This window comes from Rutilus rutilus (assembly GCF_951802725.1).
Source record: "Rutilus rutilus genome assembly, chromosome: 25".
NCBI classification, from domain to species: Eukaryota; Metazoa; Chordata; class Actinopteri; order Cypriniformes; family Leuciscidae; genus Rutilus; species Rutilus rutilus.
In genome coordinates, this window is record NC_140229.1 from 12,323,500 (window position 1) to 12,348,518 (window position 25,019).

The window sequence follows — 25,019 nt, forward strand, 5'->3', positions numbered from 1 at the left end:
TTTTATCCTTGCAGGCATTGTCCTGAACTTCTAAAATAAACTCACCTTACCCCAGAGGACAATATGACACTGCTACTCCAAACACTGAGGTGAAGTCCAAACAGAGCAGGAAGACTATTGCTTCTAAATTGTAAAGAAAGAGGATGACAGACAAGCTCAAGAGTTGAGGCATATTAGATAGCACACCTACTCTGACACATTGCAAGTTCAAGTACAGCTCTGTCTCTTCACACTCCAGTATTTATTAGATTCTGTCCATTCTCCACTTTAAATGAAGGTCATTCATTTTTGTCTAAAATATAAAGGGATAGTTTACCCGGAAAAAAAAATTCTCGTGTTGTTCCAAACCCTTAAAGCCAGGGACACACCAAGCCGGCAATGGGCCATCGGGCTATTTTTGAGCATCAGCCGACTTAGTTTTTTCGGTCTGTTCTGCACGTTGACTCTAGTTGGATGCCGTCAGGATTTTTTGGGGGTCGATTTAACATGTAGAATCGAAAGTGTCAGGCCGTCGGTGAGAGAGATAACTCTGATTGGTTGTCCAGCTTCAGTCAGTGCACGAGAATGATAGCAAAACAACGTACAAAGAAGTAAAAAATGTCCTGATAGAAGGCTGTTTTAATTTTACATCATCTTACCGGAATGTTGTATTAGCGTGAGTGGAGTGGATTAAAGAAAGTGATCAGCAGCATCGATATTCAAAACAGTAAGCACGCGCTGCTTTGTTTACGGTTTGTGTATCTGCAATGTCGGTTTCCTTTTTTAAATGACAAATATAGACGAATATATCTACAGAAATAGGCAGTTGTCTGATTTACACGCATGCGCGTGTAATGCTAGTTGACAGTCGGCTGTAGTTCTCTCTGTGTGTTCAAGTGCAGGTTTTTTGCCCCGACGCAGGCGACAACACAGTCGGCTTTCATCAGTACTAGTTCTTTTGCGTCGGTTTGGTGTGTCCCTACCTTAAGACTTTCATTCAGCTTCCAAACACAAATTAAGATATTTTAACAAAATCTGAGAGATTTCTGTGCCTCCATTAAAAGTAAATTTCACCAAAACTGAGGGGCTTTAAAAAGTTCAAAGATCATAAAAGAAATCCATATAAATCGAGCGGTTTAATCCAAGTCTTCTGAAGAGACATGATAAACAGATTTAGGCTTCTAATCACATATAAACATTGATTAACGCCAATACATAGAACCCCTCAAATATAGATAAAATAAAAAGAAAAAATTGGATAAGAAAAAAATATTTGGAAAAGAAAACCATTCTTAAGCATAGTCAACTAGTCAGCCATTTGTATAATGATTTGTATATTGAAAAAAAGTGTAAAAATAGCTACTCTTTTGTGGCTACCCTTACGAAAAAGAAGTTTATTCAACATTTACATTTTTACATTTACATTTATTCATTTAGCTGACGCTTTTATCCAAAGCGACTTACAATTGCTATATATGTCAGAGGTCGCACGCCTCTGGAGCAACTAGGGGTTAAGTGTCTTGCTCAGGGACACATTGGTGTCTCACAGTGGATTCGAACCCGGGTCTCTCACACCAAAGGCATGTGTCTTATCCATTGCGCCACACCACCATTGCGCCACATTCAAGTGTGCTATTAGTATACTTCCTTTAAACAAAAAAATAAGAAAGTATACTTTCAGTCTACTTTTTATGTACTTCTCAGAAATATACTTTATGTACTTCTCAGAAATATACTTCAAATTCCACTTAAGTATACTTGACTTATACTGACAGAAAAGTCTAAGTATATTTGGCCTATACTTGTTGATCGAGATATACTTAAAAGTATAATTAAGTATTCTAAGTATTCTTGGCTTGTACTTGTGTTTACTATTTTGATTGAGTAGCTTATTAAATACTTTTTTTTAAAACATAATATTACACACCGCCTTATAAACTAACATGTTCAGGTTTATATAGTAACAAACTTTAGGGTGGAATAGTTTATAGAGTAAATAAAATAAGCATGGAAAATAAGTTTGTTCAATTGTACTAGTATACTTCTTTTCAACTAAAAATAAGACAACATACTTTCAGTCTACATTTTATATACTTCTCAAAAATATACTTTATGTACTTCTCAGAAATACACTTAATTACACTTAAGTGTACTTGACTTATACTGAGAGAAAAGTCCAAGTATATTTGGCCTATACTTGTACTCAATCTTTTGATCGAGATATACTTAAAAGTTTAATTATTCAAAGTATACTTGGCTTGTAGTTGTGTTAACTCTTTTGATCGAGTAGCCTATTAAATATACTTTTTTTACATAGTTTTTCATATACAGTCTTATGAAACTTTGTTTGAAAATATTGATTAAAATATTGATATAAAACAGATATGTTTCTAATTCTGCATGTCTGAATTTTTGTGTAGGCTAGTCCAGTGGTAGTGCACAATGGAATTTACTCTAATTCTACTTTACTCTTTCCCCACCATTGACTGAATTTTCCAGCTATCCATGTTTTCACTGTTATACGGTAGGGGGTGCTATGACACATCTTTTAGTACAGAATCTCCGGATCAAAACACAGGAGAAGAAGAAGCTGAAACAAGTGATAGAAGATTGCTCACTCAAATGTAAAATAATGTAATCATGAAACATTAAACAGCTTGTAAATCAAAACTGCTTAATGTTTCCAAATGAAATGAAGCGTAGGCCTAACCCATGAAGAGAAAACGACTGTGAAGCTTTGGGGGTGTTGGACTCGATCTACTCCATCTGTGTTTTGATCATTGTTCTGAATCTGATCAAGGCGTAGACAAAAATGTGATTTTCTCAACTATTTTGTTTAAAATGTTGCCTTTCTTTATGAAAGTACACTAGTACACTCATAAGTTCACTTGCAGTACAAATGAGAAACATAATTATGAACTAGTTGTGCACTTTAAGTTCCCTTTTGTCAGCAGGGAACTCCGACGCCTCGTCGGGGGAGTTCCCCTGACGAATTGGGATCACGCTAGGGAGACCAATTGCCTTCGAGTGAATTAAAACGAGCCAATGAACATTGGCATGCAAGGTTTGCATTCCGCGGCCCGCCTACCAGTGCGGGTATAAGGCGGAATCAAGCGCATACACAAACGCTTTTTGCTTCGGAGCCGACCGGTTGTGTCCTCTCTGAGTGAATGAGTTTTAAGATTGTATTTATCTTACGCTCTACGAGTCTGCTGTTTCGGGAAGGGCCCTCTCTGTGTTGGTGAGACGGCGTTTCAGCGACCGCGCGATTTCCTGTCTGCCGGCTGCGTCTACACGCTGTTAATTCAAAAGCTGTTTTTACAGCTGGTAAACAGTTGAGTGCGCACAGCGGGCTTGCAGTTTCCCCGCTGTGTCGCCGCGTTGGGTCCCTGTGTGCTTCAGCACAATAAAGAGAGTAATTTCTTCCTGAAAGAGCAACACGAGTGAAGATCGCGTCCTTTTCAGGATGACGTTTCACTCGTGTGTTTCTGGATGCGATCGTTCCTGTCCTTATTTGACGGCTACTTTCATTGTTTCACATGCCTAATCAGTGTGTGAGACTGCGTTCGTGGGTGGTTCATGTTCTCTCATGAGTGCATGACCACGTCGGCACGTTGTTCGTCTCCCCTTTTTAAAGGCTCGAGCCGCTCAGCGTGCCGTGTGCCGTCGAGCGCCGGTTGACAGCGTGGGTTGTCACGGCAACCCAACGCGCGTCATTCGGCGCTCAAGATGCCTGGTCAAGATCAAGATTCGCGTGCCTCTATGAGGTGAGTCCCTTTGCTTGTTTCCCGATCTAGTTTCTCTTCTGGTGCACCAGGAGAGGGCTACTTTGGCAAATAACATTGGTGATCTGAGGGTTACAGTGCGGAATGTCTCGCCAGGTGAAAGACCCTCACGAGCTTCCCACTCCTCTAGCGCATCACAAACATGCTGAGACTGTGTTCGTGGGTGGTTTGTGCTCTCTACATGAGAGCATGACCACGTCGGCACGTTGTTCGTCTTGCCTGAGGGCTTGAACGCTCAGCGTGCCATGTGCCAGCGATGGCCACGTTCACTGTCTTGCATGCCTGGTTGACGGCCATGATCGCTGTTTCACATGCCTAATCAGTGTGTTGAGACGGCGTTCATGGGTGGTTCATGTTCTCTCATGAGTGCATGACCACGTTGGCACGTTGTTCGCCTCCCCTTTCTCGTAAAGGCTTGAGCCGCTCAGCGTGCCGTGTGCCGTCGAGGCTTTGAGTGGGATTTTGGTCCTTATCATGAGGGACCAAGCATTTCATTCGGGGCCCCAGGGGAGGACAGATGTCGATTGCTACATCGGAGAGAGGGCTGTTATACTCTGAAAATGATGCTGAGTTCCTACTGTAATGGTGTGTTCTCATGCTGAAGGTTCAGACTTGACAGCCACACTTCCTGGGTCTAAAGTGCCTAGATGTGTGTGAAAAATTTTGGCAGTATGGAAGTATTTTGGTGCCAATATGGCAAGCCAAACATGCCTAAATCTGCAGAAGTTTTTCTTCTCTCACTACCCCTGCACATTCAGTGCACGTGGGTAGTTCTGACTCGGAGTAGAGCTGCGCTTTATGACTGACCGTGATTAGTCACAGCGCTGGCCTTCGGTCAGACGATGTCCACACTGTGGTCCAGAAGCGCCTTAAAACCAGCCCGCTCGGAGTTCGTTTCCCCCCCAGCAAAAGGAGGGGAAATGACCCTGAGAGGAGCGACCCAGAGAGTGTGACAAAAACTGCTCTTTGGGAGCGTGTGTCATCACCACTCCTTCCCCCGGAGGAGGGCCGGGTGGAGAATCCTTTGTTAAATTTTTCTAGTTTCTGTTCCGCCGCCGACCAGCTGGTCGGTGGTACCCAAAACCTAAAAAAGAGCAGTTTCTTCCTCCTCTGGGTCATTCACGGTTGGGACTGCCGAACATGCAGTCTCTCCCGCTCAAGAGTAGGACGTCAGTGTGCGCCACCCTCAGGTCTCGCCACTCTCAGTCCTCTCTCCCCAGCTCTCAGATAGCAGTGGCGCCACCTCGGTCACGCCACTCCTGTCTGTCGCTGGGCGGGAAGGCGAGACCAGCAGCCGCCCTCGGGCCTTGCTCCTTGTCTCCTCCCCTTCCCTCGCCAGGCGACAGACCGCAGCAGAACACTCTCGGGTCTTCTCTGCCGTCTGTCCCCCGGTGGAGGCAGGTAGGTGTTGTGCAAATACACACCCAGACCCCGCTCTCGGCCGCCACAATGCCACCAGAGCCGTGTCCCTGCCCTCCACCTCGCTGCCCCTCCGCGGGTACGCCGGTCGTGCGGGTGGGCTCGTTGCGGCGGTTTCTCAGAGCCTGGTTAGAGCTCCCGAGTCCGTCGCGCTGGCTCATCCGCACCAACCAGCTCGGCTATGCAATTCAATTTGCACACCGGCCTCCCAAGTTCAGGGGCGTCCACTTCACCCATGTGCGTCCAGTGGATGCCCCGGTCTTGCGGAAAGAGATCGACGTCCTACTGGCGAAGGACTCGATCGAGCCGGTCCCTCCAGCCGATATGAGGTCAGGGTTTTACAGCCCTTACTTCATTGTACCCAAGAAAGGCGGTGGGTTACGGCCAATCCTGGATCTGCGAGTATTGAATCGGGCCCTGCACAAGCTCCCGTTCAAGATGCTCACGCAGAAACGCATTTTCGAGTGCATCCGTCCCCAGGATTGGTTTGCAGCGATCGACCTGAAGGACGCGTACTTTCATGTCTCGATTCTTCCTCGACACAGACCGTTCCTTCGGTTTGCTTTCAAGGGTCGAGCATATCAGTACAAGGTCCTACCCTTCGGGCTGGCCCTGTCGCCCCGTGTCTTCACGAAAGTCGCGGAGGCGGCCATTGTTCCCATGAGAGAACAAGGCGTTCGCATTCTCAACTACCTCGACGACTGGCTCATTCTGGCACACTCGCGAGATGTGTTGTGCGATCACAGGGACATGGTGCTCCGGCACCTCAGTCAGTTGGGGCTTCAGGTCAACTGGGACAAGAGCAAACTCTCCCCTGTGCAGAGGATCTCTTATCTCGGTATGGAGCTGGACTCGGTCGCCCAGACTGCGCGCCTCACGGAGGAACGCGTCCAGTCAGTGCTCAACTGCCTCAAGTCTTTTCGAGGCAAGTCAGCGGTTCCACTGAAACAATTTCAGAGGCTCCTGGGGCATATGGCAGCCGCAGCCGCAGTAACGCCGCTCGGTCTGTTGCATATGGGACCGCTCCAGCACTGGCTTCGCGATCGAGTCTCGAGGTGGGCGTGGCAGAGCGGCAAGTTCCGGGTCAAAGTCACCCCGAGCTGTCGCCAAACCTTCTCCCCTTGGTTGGATCCTGGGTTTCTACGGGCCGGAGTGCCCCTAGTCCAGGTTTCCAGGCATGCTGTGGTTTTCACAGATGCTTCTGCCAAGGGCTGGGGGGCCACGTACAGAGGGCATGCAGTCTCGGGTCTGTGGACGGGGCCCCAGCTGCATTGGCACATCAACTGCCTAGAGTTGCAAGCAGTACACCTAGCTTTGTGTCGCCTCAAGGGGTTTCTCAGACACAAACACGTACTGGTCCGTACGGACAGCACTGCGACCATTGCGTACATCAACAGACAAGGTGGTCTACGCTCCCGTCGTATGTCGCGACTCGCCTCCCACCTCCTCCTATGGAGTCAGAAGCATCTGAGGTCGCTTCGTGCCGTTCATGTCCCCGGGGAGCTCAATCGTGTGGCCGACGAACTTTCACGTCGGTCCCCCCTTCCGGGAGAATGGCGACTTCATCCCCAGGTGGTCCAGCTGATCTGGCGAATCTTCGGAGCCGCACAGGTAGACCTGTTTGCCTCTCCGGACATGACCCATTGCCAGTGGTATTACTCCCTGACCGAAGGGACTCTCGGCACGGATGCCCTGGCACACAGCTGGCCCCGGGACCTACGCAAATATGCGTTTCCCCCAGTGAGCCTTCTTGCACAAATCTGTGCAAGGTCAGGGAGGACGAGGAGCAAGTCCTTTTGGTGGCCCCGTATTGGCCAACCCGGACTTGGTTCCCAGAACTCATGCTCCTCGCGACAGCCCCTCCTTGGCCGATTCCTCTGAGGAACGACCTTCTTTCTCAGAGACGGGGCACCCTATGGCACCCGCGTCCAGACCTCTGGAAACTCCATGTCTGGTCCCTGGACGGGACGCGGAGGTTCCAGATGGCCTACCACAGGCAGTGGTAGATACCATCTCTTCAGCTAGAGCCCCCTCTACGAGGCGCCTCTATGCTCTGAAGTGGAACCTGTTCGTCGGCTGGTGTTCTTCCCACGGGGAGAACCCACGAACTTGCCCGATCGGTGTAGTGCTCTCCTTCCTACAACAGGGGTTGGAGCGAAGGCTGTCTTCCTCCACCCTCAAAGTGTATGTTGCCGCAATAGCCGCGCATCACGATGTAGTTGAAGGTAAGTCCGTGGGGAAGCACGACCTGGTCATCAGATTCCTCAAGGGTGCTAGGAGGCTAAATCCACCTCGCTACTTGCACCCTGTACCCTCTTGGGACTTAACTTTAGTGCTCAAAGCGCTCCAAAGTCCTCCTTTTGAGCCTTTGCTGACAGTCGAGCTTAATATCCTGTCCATTAAGACAGCACTCCTGTTAGCATTGGCTTCTTTCAAGAGGGTGGGGGGTCTGCAGGCTTTTTCGGTCGACGAATCGTGCCTAGAGTTCGGGCCCGGCCTTTTTCACGTTGTGTTGAGACCCCGGCTCGGATATGTGCCCAAGGTTCCTACCACTCCCTTCGCGGACCAGGTAGTGAACCTGCAAGCGCTGCCCCAGGAGGAGGCAGACCCAGCCCTAGCTTTTCTCTGTCCCGTCCGGGCCCTCCGGGTTATATAGACAGAACGCAAAGCTTTAGGACCTCAGATCAGCTCTTTGTTTGTTATGGAGACCAGCAGAAGGGGAAGGCTGTCTCCAAGCAGAGGTTAGCCCACTGGCTAGTGGATGCTATCACCAGGGCTTATGAGTCCCAGGGTGAGCCCTGCCCACCCAGGTTGCGGGCTCACTCCACTAGGAGTGTTGCCGCTTCTTGGGCTCTGGCACAAGGCGCCTCGCTAACAGACATTTGTAGAGCTGCGGGCTGGGCGACACCGAACACGTTCGCTAGGTTTTATAGCCTACGTGTGGAACCTGTTTCCTCCCGAGTACTTGCTACGGCCAGTAATTAGAGGGAATAGGTGTGTCGGCTTGCGACGCCATTCCGTGAGCGGATACGTGCGTCTTTTTGCTCCGTTGGTTACCCAACAAACGGCTAACCTCGTGAGTTCCTCCATCACCCCCTCCGGTGCCAGGCGTTGCGGACCGCCCGGCACCAGGTCTGCTACCTTCAGTAAGGAGTTGCTAGTAGACTGGGTGTTTTTCCAGTGGTCCCTGCGGCGACCCATGATTGCCACGTGCAGTTCAGCCGTGTCTTCCCCTTGACAGACTCATTCTGTCGTCCTTGTTGAGTATGCTCCTCACTCCTCCGGACTGGGACTACCTTCAAGGACTGCCATATGTTTCACTACCCTACGTGGTTAGTACATATGTGTATTGAGGGCCTTCCTCTAGGCTGCCTCAGCTTCCGCAGCGTTCCCCCCCCCCCATTATATCCTTGGGGTCGGACACGCTTTCCCAGTGTTATCCAATATCCACTGATTGGGTCTTGCGGAACAGCAGTGTGATTCCCTAGCTAGCTCCCGCAAAATTTCTGGAAACTGCTGCAGGGCTGTAGCTTAGCTGGGCGCTGGAAGGGGCCAGCACCATGGCGTTTTGGTAGGGATCCCAATTCGTCAGGGGAACTCCCCCGACGAGGCGTCGGAGTTCCCTGCTGACGAAAGGGAATGTCTCGGTTACGTATGGTAACCCTCGTTCCCTGAGTCCAGGGAACGGAGACGCCTCGTCCCGTCGCCATGCTGCTATACCTTAGCGGAGGACTGGACACCGTTCGGCTCCTCAGCGAAAAGCGTTTGTGTATGCGCTTGATTCCGCCTTATACCCGCACTGGTAGGCGGGCCGCGGAATGCAAACCTTGCATGCCAATGTTCATTGGCTCGTTTTAATTCACTCGAAGGCAATTGGTCTCCCTAGCGTGATCCCAATTCGTCAGGGGAACTCCCCCGACGAGGCGTCTCCGTTCCCTGGACTCAGGGAACGAGGGTTACCATACGTAACCGAGACGTTTACTACTGTTACACTTATAGTACACTTAAACATATACTTTTATATACTTCAAGTGGGCCAATTTAGTCCCAAGCGGTATAAAAATAGTACACTTACAAGTTTACTACTAGTACATATTGACATTAGTATACTTACTACATAAAGTATACACAAAAATATATTTGAACATTACTCAAGTATACTTCATAAAATGAACTTGAAGTATACTTTTTTTCGTAAGGGTACTCAAAACATTGCTGTTTGTTTGATAATTCAAACATGCCCAACAACAGCAACATTGGCTGAACCAATGGCATGAGGTTGAGGCGGGCTATCTGTTTATCGACCAATGGCAAGTGAGCAGTGTTCAGGAACAAGTATACAATCTCTGTTTGGTGAATCTAATTAGGGGTGTTCAGGTCAAGGTTTTTTGGAGTCGACTCCGTCTCCCACAGTAGACTCCATTTACTTTACATCAAAACAGGGTCAGAAATAAGACAAGATGGCAGTCGTTACACACCCTTAATTTATTTTTCCCCCGACACGAAGCCTTAAAAACCCACTTATTAAAACAACACAATTTTAGCGTGACTGTCCAAATTCACCCACTTGAAGAGTATTTACAGTCTGGTTGCTACCTAGCTGTTGCCGATACCTCATTTTACATAGGGAAAAGTCACGAAAAACAGCCATGGCGGAATATTATGGCAGAAATAAGGTTTTATTTAATTAATTAATCTTATTATAATGTTCAGGTAATGACGCTAAACACACATGATCATTGTCTTAAAAGGTGCTTGGACAGGAGAGTTAAAAATAGGCTACTAAAGACAATACATTTAAAAATACGTACAATATTGTACACTTATTGTTGTGTTTATTCTTGATGAGTGTTTTATTATTTATGGTTAGTTTAATGATTATGAACGCTAGGTTAACCATGGAAAACCAAATCTATATGTATTGCATTAATATACCATCAATTCAACTAAAGCTGGCACAGAGGTATGTACTGTATAATTAAAGTGAACTAAAGTGATTACTTATCCATTTCTAAAGTAAGCTACATGTAGGATAAATGTATGTGATCAAGTTTCTGTGACAGCTCTCTGACGCGGTTCAATGCATCATTGTCTGAATTCCTCGCTTCATTGCGTTCACTCCTTGCTATATAGTGCACTCAACTGCCATGTTATAGCACTATATAGGGATTAGAGAATCAGTAAACAAGTGAGTGATTTCAGACACAGCAACAGTCAACACAGAGAGTTCTATTCTAAAAGAGCTATTCAGAATTGAGGAATCGACTCTTTTGGAGTCAACTCTTCATCACTACTAGTAATGCAGAAGTTGCACACTTCACCTTTAAGAAGCAGCTGTGACAGTCAATTATACAGTGTCAACAGAAAACTTGTAAAAAGCCTCAGTTTGTAAAAAAAAAAAGTTGACAAATGCACTTACAATGGCAGAATATGGACCAAGCGTTCTGTCATGGATGCCATCAATAGTGCTTGTATTTAACAGAATATTTATTTTAGGCCCCATAGTATTAATTTACACTTCATTTTACTTTATTATTTCATCTTCAATTATCTTGCAGTAATTGTCAACTACTATAAACTTAAAGGGGTCATATAATGCCATTTTTGTACAAGCTAATATGATTCTTTAGGGTCTAAATTAAAAGTTTGTAATATACTTTAATTAAAAATTCTCATTAGTATTGTAAGAAAACACTCATTTTACCTGGTCAAAAACAGCTCTGTTTTCAGCACGCCGTTTCAGTGCATGTGTCTTTAAATGATAATGAGCTTTGCTCACCCCGCCCCTCTGTTCTGTGGGTACACCGTATTAGACATTCTCTGACCGTATCTAACACAATAACCACGTGTTATTCGTTATAAACGTGGGATTATGAATTATATTGAGAACGTCGTACATAGAAAACATGCCGTAATGTACCCTGAGTGTAAACCTTAGACGCATTCATCGTGAAGCCTGCAGCAAGGTTTGCAAATTTCGCAAAGATTAATATAAATACTAATATAAAGGTTAATAAAACATTACACTCACATCTTCTGGAGGTTCAGCAGGAACACGTTGGTACCGATCCGTTTTTTCTCGTTTGTGAAGCTGTCTGGTGTGAAATGATTCGGCAAACATGAAAGCACAGACGATCGTGGGGAATCCCCGTGAGGGAATCCCCGCGTCAATCCTTTGGGCATATCGCTTCAAAAACAAAACTCAGCCACTGCTTCTTCAACGGCTCGGATTTAGGAACATCCAAATGACTGCTGTGTTCCTTATTACATCTAAGAACAGAACACCACAATCGCTTAGACGCCATTCTACTCCAGCATATCAACAATGGCGGACTACTATGACGACGGCTGTCACAGCTTGCTCAGGGCGGGTCTTGTGTTGAAACCATGGTTGAAACACGGCTGTCAATCACAATAGCGGGAGGGGCGTACGATCTTATGACGTCACAATATCGAACGGCTTGATTTCAGAGATGGTCAAACATATAAGGAGATTAAAACAAAACCACTGGATGGATTTTTATCATGATAGGATGGTTGTGTACAGGCACTGCCAACAGACATTTCAGTGCAATCAACTTGTAAAAGTGCATGTACCATTATATGACCCCTTTAAAAACACAGCTAAACCCAGACTGTCAGAATTCTCCATCAACTTCTCTGTTAGATTAGACACAGAGATCACAGTGGCCTATGGTCTTTATCTAATAAAAGAAAACAGGAAGGCTGAAATTACCGACTCGTGAATGAGAGAGAAGGTGAACACTTCGAGCCGACTCCTTCAGATGTTCATGCGGAGGTGCCGGCAGGCTAATTGATTATTGACAGCATGCCTGTTTTTCCATGCCTATGGCAAGGTATACCATGTCCTCCTATGACTGTGTCACAAACCTGTGATGACAATTTGAGGGAACAACTCGGATTTATTAGTATTAGCCAGATCAGCTGTGAAAATATTTTATCATTTCGTGACTTTCAAGAGTTCCTCCTAATGCTGAGAAACAAATTGGTGTCTTCACTACTGCATTGTCTTACCCTGAGGAGCTTTTGTTTACACTGACTGCAGATGCTTTAGAAAATAACCATTTCATAAACACGGCATTTTGATTACCCTTTTCAAATCTCTCCTAGCCAACTAGTGTACATCAAAGAAACATGATAAATTAGATGGTTAGATAAAAGAAACCATTCACTAATGAATGAAAAATCTGCAATTGTAAATGTATGGGGAAAAAAGTGACCAATAAATTGTGTTCCACAGAAGAAAGTAATTCACACAGGTTTGAACAATATAAGCGTGAGTAATGAGGACAAAATTACAATTTTGGGTGAATTAAAGGGTTAGTTCACCCAAAAATGAAAATTCTGTCAGTAATTACTCAGCCTCACCCTACATCAACAACTTAGGACAATGACATGGAAGAAAAGAGATGGTTGAATAAAGTCGTTATTTTTGTTGTTTTTTTGCGCACAAAAAGTATTCTCGTCGCTTGATAAACTTATGGTGGAGCCACTGTAGTCACTTGGACTATTTTAATGATGTCTTTACTAAATTTTCTGGGATGGCAGATATCGATTACCTAGTATGAAGGAGTGAGCCAGCTCTCAGATTTCATCAAAAATATCTTAATTTGTGTTTCGAAGATGAACAAAAGTTTTACGGGGTTGGAACAACATGAGGGTGAGTAATTACTGACAGAATTTGCATTTTTGGGTGAACTATCCCTTTAACACCAGCAAAAATAGCAATGATGCCATCTCTTCCTGCTAGCATCAACAGCCAGAGACTTTTAACTGGTTATTCTAAGAAAATGATAGTTATTCTGAGAAATACTAAATCAGACCATTCAAAAAGAAACTTTTGGTTGAATTTCAAAACCTTTTCTCAGTTCTTTTTTTTTGATTCTGTGGAAAATTCTCACTGATGTACTTCCCATTTGGAGGAGTACAAATCACCCCAGGGGAACTTATTTTGTTCCCCAACTCTCCCACAGAAACCAGCATCCTGCAGCAAAGTTACACTGCGACAAGTTTTTCATCATGTGAAGTCCTTCCATCCTTTGGACAAACAGCAAACAAGTTTGTAGCTCACATAGGAGCTTGTTATTTATCATGACATTTCATGAATCTATAGAAACTCTTTGAAAAAGGATGAAAATAGAGAATTGCGAGATGAGCAAGGAAAGCGCAGGATGTTTTTAAATGAAGTGTGTCTAGCCGACACTCCCTCACTGCTATGTGACTGAGTTAAAGTGTCGGAAAACATGGCTTGGTTATACGTGGGTGCTGTTTTTCCTTGACTTGTCTTTTCTGAAGAGTTACGCTCACAGAGGAGACTTACCACTTACACCTGGATGTCACTGTGCTCATGGAAAGGCTGCTCTTATTTCTGTCCTAGCCTCCTCTTTTAATCTCTACGTAAACCTAACAACATTGCATTTCCTGATTAAAATCACTTGTTATTCCTGGTGCTAATCGCACATCTCTATCCAAGGACAGACAAAAATCAATCAAAATATGTCACCTTAGAATGACTTCACAAATTGTTTTACACCGCGTTCCGTAATACCGTGTGCGAGAGAGAGAAATCTTTGTTGCTTTCCATTTATTTGCACGAGTCGTTTAAGCAGAGCCTCAATATGACCCAATAAAAGTTTGGAGAGAAATCTATTTCATTTCTCATAAAAATAGTCTGAGAAGTCATGCATTTAAATGTGGGCTTCCCAAATGGTCCCTTGAATGTGTAACTTTGCCTTCCCCAAGACCCACACCACTGAAATCAATCTTTATAGATTGCCATCACCGTAATATTTATGCATCAGTCTGAGAGCTACAGTCAAACATAAACAATGAGGTCAGTTTACTGTAGAGGGCTGATCCATAATTGGTATTTTAACTTTAAAATAGTTCACAGTCCTACTGGAACAAAGTACATAGGCACAAAAAACTGATAAAATACAATTTGAAATGAGATTAAACCAAAGTAAACAGCTCATGCATACAAAAGTAAATATCTCATAGTAGCATACAAATAAACACATTATGAAGCTACTCACACTATCCAGGAGCAAAGCAAAAAGATGAGAAATGTTATACACACACACACACACACACACACACATACATACATACACACATATATACATACATACATACATACATACATACATACATATACACACACACACACACACATACATACATATATATATATATATATATATATATATATATACACATATATATACATATATATATATATACATACACACATACACACACATATATACACATACAGTATGTATGTGTGTGACAGTAGAAATGTATGTATGTGAAAGGAGAATGTATGTGTGAGACAGTAGAAGAATGGATGTTGGCTTGTACATACATATATATGAATATATATATATACATATACGATTTCTTTCTCAACTATTTACGTTCACTTGAGACATAACCGGCTGTCTTTTACTAGAATACTTGCCGAGACTGGTATTTTGACAATATTTTATTTGTGTCCGTTCAAGCGCATGGAGATGGTACGTGAGTACCAAACTGATGGTGAAACTTAGCAATTAATCCGCAAAACACATGCGTGCTGAACCGTGGGGCCTGGTCCATACAGATCACGAATCTGTTTAACCCCTAGCATAGAGCGGAATATTGAGCGGAGTGTCACAGTGTTCAGTGATAACAGCTAAAGCGAGAGTGAAACCAGAGTGCTGAACACTCAGGGCCGGTTCAGCATATGTTTTCAGCTCATGTTTTTTGCCCTTTTTTTTCTCTTTTGGCCAAAAAACATTTTCAGCAGATAATTTTCAGCGGCCATAATTTCAGTGTATCTCTACTTTAAAGCTCAATAGAGAGTATGCAAACAGGCCATGGAGTGAATCATTCTAGTATTGCTGCTTGGATTTCCTAATTTAGATTTTAAACTAAATGGCATCCCACTGTATAGTGTGGGATTTCTGATGTCACAACGGGTGCTAGACTTTTGTCCCTCTAAACCTCTCCTGAGAAATATCTTCATGATTTCTAATAGAAGAACAGGCTGAGCTTGCAGTTCCTTAAGCCTATTTGCAATAACGGTACAAGAATAAACACTGCAGAGAGAGAAGGCAACTGAAATAAGGCACTTAACTAAATCCTGATGTATATGGCTCTCCGTGAGCTATAACAAGACACTGTCCCCTACAACAATACTGATTTTGATGAGCAGTCAGTAAGATATTATGGACTGGCTGAATATCTGAAGGCTCTTATGAATACATTCCACCTGAAATGATTTTTTAGATGCTCTCTCACATCTTAATATCACTCCACACAGCCCACCACAGTAATCAACAGCAATCATAGTTTGAAAGTCTCTCTCACTACAGCTAATGAGCTGCATTCCAGCACCGTTGAAAAGCTGCCTTCAAGGATACAGCGGGGTTATTTTTTACCCATCAAAGAACAGCACCAGGTATCCTTTGAACATTAGAGAGGAAAAAAACCAAACAGCAAACTAATGTTTTGCTGACGGCTGTGATGTACCTGGTTGAGATCTGTGGTTCAGGTGGCCAGTAGAGAGAAACAGTCTCTGAGGTTACTAACTAACAAGTATATAAAAAAAAAACAGACTAATATGTGTCCAGTTGCAGAGCAAAAAGATGAGAAAACTGGAAATTAAATGTACATTAAAAACAATAACCTTTTCACAGTTTGAAAGCCGGAAAATAGATTAAATAACCAGTTACACTAAGTGGTGTTAGAGTCGTGATGTAACTGAAGTGGTTCAATGAACTTGAGTCTATGTTGTTGATTGGATAGAGGCAGATCTGAATGCGAGCTGCGGTCAATAGTTATAAAGGGCAGGGTTTAAGCGGTTTAAATGATTGGAGAAGTCTGTTTCACTTCTGTTTGAGCTATGACACTTTAATTAAAATAATCAGGTCAAATTTTAAAAGGAAAAAAGAAACATATGCTTGGTTGAATCTTTCACTTTAATATCAAATGCGGACATTAAAAATAATAATACAATAAAATCTAAGTAAATATGCTCAGACTTTTGTTTTCATAGACATATTTGTTCACAAACCATTATGGCTGTAGAGGACAAAAAAAAAAGGATTTCTCAAAATAACTCATATTCTCTTCTCATCGTTGTCTCTCTATATGTTGCTTTGCTCTAATCTCCTCGTTCACAGCAGGCAGCATATAAATATATAAAATCTAGACACCAGGAGAGTCCCTAAGAGAAGCATTATTATATTACAGCTGTAGCAGACACACTCTTGAGCATTCCTTACATAAACCTCTACCTTAGCTCATATCAGAGGGAATATTGAATTTCTAAGGTTATACTCTCCAGTATTAGCATTTCATTTTATAATTTAGTGGCTGACCTGAAGATTAAGTAGTCAGTGACTTGAACTGCACAATGACTACTGTAGTGAATCTAAAGAGAAGTATGCATGCTATTCAGTGACATGGCAAAGTCATCTGAAGTGGTCCAAAGGTGACCATAATCTAGATGTTGTCATAAAAAACTCCAAAAACAACGAGATATACCTGGATGTTAGTACAAAAGAAACAGACAAGAAAACCTGGAGGGAAAACTACATTTACATCAAGATATTAAAAAACAATATTCATCAAAAAAAAAAAAAAAAAAAAAAAGCTCTTGAGCTCTATATTTTATGCCCTGAACACTTACATCCTTATTAAAGCATCCTGATAAATATGCATCCACTACTTCTAATTCTGATGGGACATGCAAATGAGCGATTGCAAACATTGCTTGATTAAGTGTCAAATTTTAATGAGATGAGCTATTATCGGTACTAACTTAATCTAATGTTATTAAGGAGGCAAAAAATGAACTACGAAACTGTGAAATATTTATATTTACAAGATTTGGGTCACAAATCTTGTTTGATGTGTGTGACGAGAGCTGACATCATCGATTTCAACGAGATTAATTCCTCCAACCTCTGGCAAGTTGTTGAGCCACGCAGGGTCCACTTATAACCAAACTTCTCAAGGGAATGAATATTTACATAGCTTGCTTAAGAGGTTATTGTGATTTGACAGCCTGTGGAAATTACTCATTTCCAATGCTGATGGAAAATGATACAGAAACACAAGTGGAACGGCCAGGGAATTCAGCAAACTAGATTCCCAAGATTTGTTGTAAATTCATGTTATGATGTACATGACTTTGTATACTAGATTGAGTTTGATCAATGCATTATTTTATTCAAGAGTGAGAATGTTGTAGTATTCAAGGACGGATGTTTCTTTAAATCTAGAGATGCACCGATCGACCGGCCAGGGATCAGAATCGTCCAATTTTCCGCATGATCGGCCCGGACTGGTAACCGGCCGGTCAGTCTCACGTCTAATCAATTCCAAGCCGGTCCGTTTTGTTGCCAGCGGCACAGGAGTCTAATATTCCTGCTGCTGTCTGTCATGTTAATCAAGATTTAGAAAATCACTCTCTGCTCTTGACTGAATAACTTTTGTAACTAATTGTAAGCATGAATGTGTGTTTGAATTTTTACAATGAAGACTATTCAGTGTTATTTTACATTTGATTCCTTTAATTTCTGTTGTATTTCTTACCTGAATAAACTGTACAGTGGGTACGGAAAGTATTCAGACCCCCTTAATTTTTTCACTCTTTGTTATATTGCAGCCATTTGCTAAAATCATTTAAGTTCATTTTTTTCCCCTCATTATTGTACACACAGCACCCCATATTGACAGAAAAACACAGAATAGTTGACATTTTTGCACATTTATTAAAAAAGAAAAACTGAAATATCACATGGTCCTAAGTATTCAGACCCTTTGCTCAGTATTTAGTAGAAGCACCCTTTTGATCTAATACAGCCATGAGTCTTTTTGGGAAAGATGCAACAAGTTTTTCACACCTGGATTTGGGTATCCTCTGCCATTCCTCCTTGCAGATCCTCTCCAGTTCTGTCAGGTTGGATGGTAAACGTTGGTGGACAGCCATTTTCAGGTCTCTCCAGAGATGCTCAATTGGGTTTAAGTCAGGGCTCTGGCTGGGCCATTCAAGAACAGTCACGGAGTTGTTGTGAAGCCACTCCTTCGTTATTTTAGCTGTGTGCTTAGGGTCATTGTCTTGTTGGAAGGTGAACCTTCGGCCTAGTCTGAGGTCCAGAGCACTCTGGAGAAGGTTTTCGTCCAGGATATCCCTGTACTTGGCCACATTCATCTTTCCCTCGATTGCAACCAGTCGTCCTGTCCCTGCAGCTGAAAAACACCCCCACAGCATGACGCTGCCACCACCATGCTTCACTGTTGAGACTGTATTGGACAGGTGATGAGCAGTGCCTGGTTTTCTCCACACATACTGCTTAGAATTAAGGCCAAAAAGTTCTATCTTGGTCTCATCAGACCAGAGGATCTTATTTATCACCATCTTGGAGTCCTTCAGGTGTGCTTTCATGTGTCTTGCACTGAGGAGAGGCTTCCGTCGGGCCACTCTGCCATAAAGCCCCGACTGGTGGATGGCTGCAGTGATAGTTGACTTACTACAACTTTCTCCCATCTCCCGACTGCATCACATTTTCAGTGGCCAAAAAACAAATGTGGGTCAGTTTGCATACAGTTAATATTTTTGTTCTTTTAAAGAGAAATATCTGAACAACAAATAGTGTTGAAATTAGAAATGTACCTCTTTTTATTTCTATCAACACAATTGCATAGAACATACCTGTCTGAGTCTTTCTAAAGTAATTTTCTCCCCCCTGTAATTTGGCTCCAAATCTCAGATGAAAATGGTAATTTTGACCCCTCTCTACAAAATAGTGGATTATTCAGTAAATATACATTCATTGCATTCAATATTTTGGTTTTCTTCTTCATTTATGTATTTATTTCACAAGACAAAAAATAATTAAAAAAAATAAAAAAAATAGCCAGGGACCTCTGATTGAATTGACATGGAATGACCCTGCATCTCTATTTCAACCCGCGATGGTGTGAGGAATTTTTTTTTTGCACAGGACTACTTGTTAACATAAGTGAAGTAACTGTAAGGAAAAAAAAAAACAGATAACAAAGAGCCTATGATTAATGAGAAAATTCCATTTCAACAGTGACCCAAAAAGGCCATTAAGATTTCCACTCAAGCATTTAACATTAATTATAACAAGCTTTCCATAAGCCTCCATGAAATTCAACAAGCAAAGCAAAAGTTGCGCCGGAAAGCTATTCAATGAATGCTGAGTCAACCGTAATTTCAGCCTTAAATGCTTGTTGCTTCTTTTTATTCCACTTCACACATATTAGATTTTACTCAAAGAATGTCATTAGATTATGACAACATGCTGACTGAGTTCTTGCGAGAACCTTTGAAAGCTAACCTCTAGATGAATGTTTAGGAATTAAAATGATAAAAAATGCTTTAAATGTAATAAAAAAAAAACCTGCTTGCTGGATTCATAACACTACTCAAAGTCATTTTGGCTTTAACTAAAAGGCTGATTGATCCATATGCCATTTTCAGTTGGAAGACTTCTGTATTGACAAGTAACGCCCATTATTCCTTAAAAGCTGAGTAGCAGCACTCTGATAGATTAGCAGAGCTTTTTTAATCAGGGTTTGTGCAGGGTAACAGCACAATCCCTGATAGCTCTAATTGAAATATCCAGGCCTTGCTCTACCTCTTCACTCCTCATAGAGGCCACAAACTAATCAAAAACACAGGGATTAGAGTTTCAACATGTGCTGTTCAATCACTCTATCCACCATCTGTTAGATAAAGAACACCACAACACTGATCTTCAACACCACCAGCAGTAGGATTCATCATTTCACAAAGAAATTCTACATTCATTTCAAACGATTAAGAAAAATGAGTTAACGTATGGAAATGTACTGCAATGTAATGAACATTAATGTGAACGTTCTTGAGAAATGACAAACCAATTGCCGAATCAGAGTTTTGAATAGATTTAAACACAGGTTGGGATCATTCACAGAAATGCATCAAATGCTGTTTTTGCCAATTAGGTTTAAATCAGGCTATTAAAATACCTGCGTTAACGCAATCACACATTCATGACTCACAAGACAAGGTATGAAATTAGTGTAATGATACGCTCTTTAGAATTAAATAGTGATTAGTCATCACAATATTCATTATGTTGCTTAATTTTTTATTGCCGTCAAAAATCATTGCGATTGTTAACATGATTATTCAATTTCATTGTCACATAATCCCACAATGCAAGCTTTGTAAAGAGGTCATTATTTAAGGATTAACACCAGCTATACGCAACCATTAAATGTTGTTAAAGGGCATTTACTTAGAAGTCTTAAAGGCACAACAACAAAAAATAACATGTTTAACACTGAGGGTCAGAGAGAGTGTGAAAAATTCTGACTGTTTTTGGAGCAAAAGTTCTTCTTGGCTAACATAAGTGGCCCTCAAAGAGAAAAAAAGGGGGCAGAGGTCAGTTTTTTTTGTAAATCCAAACAAGACTGTGCTGAAAAATATCTACTTTAAACAAAACTTGGAGGGATTTAGTGTACAACGTTGCAATTACTAAATATGTATATACAGGCATACTTAAAAAAAAATAAATTGTGCTATAGATAGCTTTAGTGTCATTTTTGCGTCGAGAAATGGTAAAAATCTGGCATCTCATATTTTATGTTTCCAGCCATTTGTGATCTCTGCCAGTGAAGTCGCTATAATCACACCATTAAGACTGAGATGCAGTCTGTGTGATCAGAGATGTTTGCCTCGGTGAGTGTAGAAGAGACGAGTTTGACAGGTTCATTAATGCTTCAAGAGAAAGAGCATGCATGTTCCATCCGTGTGCCATTTTGAAAGAGTTTCCAAAGTAACTCAGCAATGGCTAAAACGCGTCTTATTGTTAGCTTCAGAACAGTGGGACTCCAGAAGCATGAAAAGAAACAGCCATTAATGTCACAGAACTCAAACCCGAACCATACCATTTTGGACACTGTGTATGAGACATAAATATAAGTCAGAAAATGCAGCTTCTTCTAGGATTCTTAAGATTTAAAGTGCTCATGGCTTTGAACAATAACTTGATTGTCCCTGAGTGAATATTTGACATGTCAAAAGTTTTCCAATTGCATTTTGTTTGACATGCTGGTTACATAGAAACAGCGATATTGGGCTGCCAACTTATGAAAGCTGCATTCTTCAGACGTGACAACCCATGAATAGCCCCATCTATGGATGTTCACTGCACCAACTCCTAATCTAAACGTCTACGTCATTCATACTTCACAGAATCACTCACTGGACACAGTGCTGAACTTCTCTTCAATGGCTTTTGTGAATGAGCACAGTCTCTGACAGAATCTTCTCACGTCATTGTGGCAGATGTTTAATGAACAGTGCTGGGACCACTAGGATCACTAAGACATTGCTGTTTACATCATAGACTATATGAAGGCTATTTTGTACTATCCCTGATTTATGGAATAAACAAGCAGGCTTGATGCTTATAGAAAGGTCAGAGACTGTAAAGAGTTTTTTAACTAAAGCTACTTATTAGCCACTGACAAATCGTTTTTAGGTATTAATTTAAATAGACGCGTAAAAAAACAAGCCAAAACGTATGTGAAATTGGTTTTTAAACTTTTGACACAAAACCACTGTCCACTTCAACACTATACACACACACATATTTATACACATCTTGTAATATTTTATTATTTTTCACAACCAGAATCACTGCAGCTTCACAGGACTCCCTGCATATGTGGGGATTTCTATATTAGTTTTATGGAATTAGTCGTTTTGTGTTCTTATAAAGGGAAACGTATTTCAGTTAACACTAAAACTCATTCCCTGCAAAGTAATTTGAATTAAAGGCACAACAACAAACTGAGAAGTAATTGTGGTCGTAAAGGCTATACGTCAATATAATAGTGACACACAATAACAATTCACTTGAGAAAATGTGTGAGCACTCTTGTCCTTTTGATCAGATTAGCAAAGAGATAATTTTACATTTTAGGCTGAAATCAGCACCCCTTACTTTCTGTCATCAATCATCAACACCTAATGGGTCTAATTTGCCTAATAACACATCATGCTGAGACTCAGCGGGACTGTGTCACTTTGGAAAGATGAAGCTGCATTTAATATCTTAATAAAAGGCATCATCAGACAAAAGATCAGGTCATTTTGACATTAAGAGCAAGGATTGTAATCTCTTCAAATCAAATGGCTGACTAAACTGTTGCTTGTCCTAATTAGGCCTAGTCAGTGAAATCATCTAAAATATATCATGAAAACATCACCCTAGACGTTCATTTCTGGGAATTACAACTATTGTAGATTCTATTTTTACTGTAAAGATGCCTCATGCTCTGCTGTCAACCACTGATTAAACTTCATGAGTTTAAAGAATGATCCTAAAGTCTATTTCAAAGGGAAGTTCTCTCCATTAAATCACTGTCCTGTACTCCATTCTCTCCGTATGAAGCTGGACCACAGCTGTGGCACCAAATTTCAATTTAATGACATATAATTCCTGCCTTGGCTGAGAGAAAGAAAAGTGACAGGGGGTTCAGTGGACAGTTCAGGCCTGGAGGGATGTTGGCTTGAGCGCAGCAAGGGAGTCTGCAGCTTCCTGGCAACCAATGACATCTTCTCTCTCTCCCTCCGTCCCAAAATACACTCTTAACCCCTGACAACCTCCATTAAACACAAGTCTAATTCTACACTAGTGGAAGCTGATTGTGCAGACAGTAGGGGCTGCAAGGACAAGTATGTATATTTGCTTAGGATACATAATTTTTTTTGAAGAGGGACACGTCACGGTCAGATGCTGAGTGGATTCTGTTACGAGCACTTAAGAACCAGACTGAATAGAGTACTTGCCACATTTTCAAATCTCATTCAACCTTAAAGTCATCACTTGTATTTTTTTTTTTTTTCTTTGAACACAACAACATGTACTAGGCATTACCATATCACTGAGACTTACATTTTTAAATGTTAATCAATATTAAAGGGATAGTTCTCCTACAAATGAGAATCCTATCATGATTTATTCACCCTCATGTCAATTGATTTTCTTTCTTCTGTTGAACACAGGAGACAAAATGAAGGTTGTGCTAGTCAGTTTTTTCATACAATTTCAGTGAATGGTAACTGAAGATGTGAGCCAAAAAAAAAAAAAACTTCAACGTGAATCCACCACTTTTGTGATAAATTGATTTTGTGGGCTATATTCCAAGTCTGAAGTCATACCATAGCTTTGTGTAATGGAACTCAAATTTATTCACAGAAAATCATCAACTCCCAGTGAGATGGTCAAGTAATGCAATAGAAGTAACATCTTTTCTTCCGTATTGTGATGCACATCCGGATGAGAAAAAAGAAAACAATGTATGGCAGGGACTTAGATCTATCATTCGGTTGTTGATTAGATGAAGGCAGATCTGAATGGGAGCTTGCAGTCGACTGTAAGAGCAGGTTCTCTTTCATCATCTCGTGTTCAAGATCCACCTTTGGGAAGGGCATCTGTTCCAGAGAACCGGGGTTCAGTAACCTATTGTTTTAAAGTCAGCATGAAAAGGAAGTTCTGATATATCTGAGTGAAAATGTAGAAAAATGAGAAAAAATGTAGGGCAGGACCTGATTTTTTTGTCCATCAGGATTCAGGAATTGATTGGATCGTTGGGGTTTGCTATAGAGATCGCTAAGACATGTGACCAAATGGGCGGCAACCTCTTCAGAACGCAAATAATTATGGGTATGTTTGGCCAGGCTGGCATAGCAGGCAAGTGTTCTGGCATGAAAATAATGACAAATTAGCGTGAAAAACAGAATATAATCCTACAAAATGCAGGCATCTTGAACACTGCGTTCTTCCCTCCATGCAATGAAGTTTGGCGCCTTATGTTTGTGCCGCGGATTCCCAAAATGCTTTGCGTTCACCACTGGGAATACGTCATGATGACGTCACATTAGCAATCCTTATTGCTGTGAGTGACAGGTTGTCCCTAGGGATGCACCAAAAAAAAAATTCTACTGAAAATTTAGAGCCGAACAGATTAGGGCCGAAAAACAGACGGTGGCACATTTTGACTGTATTCAGCATCTATTACGTGAAACTGTCCATTTTGATTTCGTGGTGACTAAGTTGACTAAATGACTGAGAAGTCCAGCATAAGTCACCAGAGAGAAGTCTGACGTTTCACCAGAACAGTTAAATTGTTAAAAAGTCAAAACATTTTTTTTGTATTCGCGATAAAATAATGCATTTAGAAATTGAATATTTGCGTATTATTTCAGTATAGTAAAATGCATTTTAGATTAATGGATATCCATTTCATGGGACCACCAGACCATTAAGTCGAACTCACAAATCGAACGAATCAGATTGTTGAACGAGCAATCAATTACTTACAAAGATCCGATTCAAGCGAATCATTTGTTGACGAATCACAATAGCTTATTCTCTCAGGACGAAAATCATGATTTCCAGTGAATAACTGAATATTCGCGGTTTCTTCCTCACAAAGTCGGTGTCACATTACTTCAGAAGTCTTGTAATATACAAGATATGGATTTATTTTGATTATTTTGTATCTTTTTTATTTATATTCTTGACATTCACCCCTATTCATTGCATTTGCCTGGAAAAGACGACCATGACGTTACTTTTCTCTCCTGTATACTGGGTTAGAAAAGACATGAGGGTGAGTAAATAATGACAGATTATTACATTTTTAGTGAAGTATCCCGCGTATATGAAATGATTAGTGCTTCATTTCTTCATCAAATCATGCATGAACAGCAAAGCACATATCTAACAACCCAGAGAG

General features: G+C 41.7%; 1 protein-coding gene across 3 annotated transcripts in view; it reads right to left on the reverse strand.

Annotated features, from left to right (window-relative positions):
* ntm (neurotrimin) overlaps window positions 1-25,019 on the reverse strand; it is a 338,066-nt gene that overhangs the window by 312,290 nt on the left and 757 nt on the right. The gene's annotated exons all lie outside the window — the stretch shown is intronic.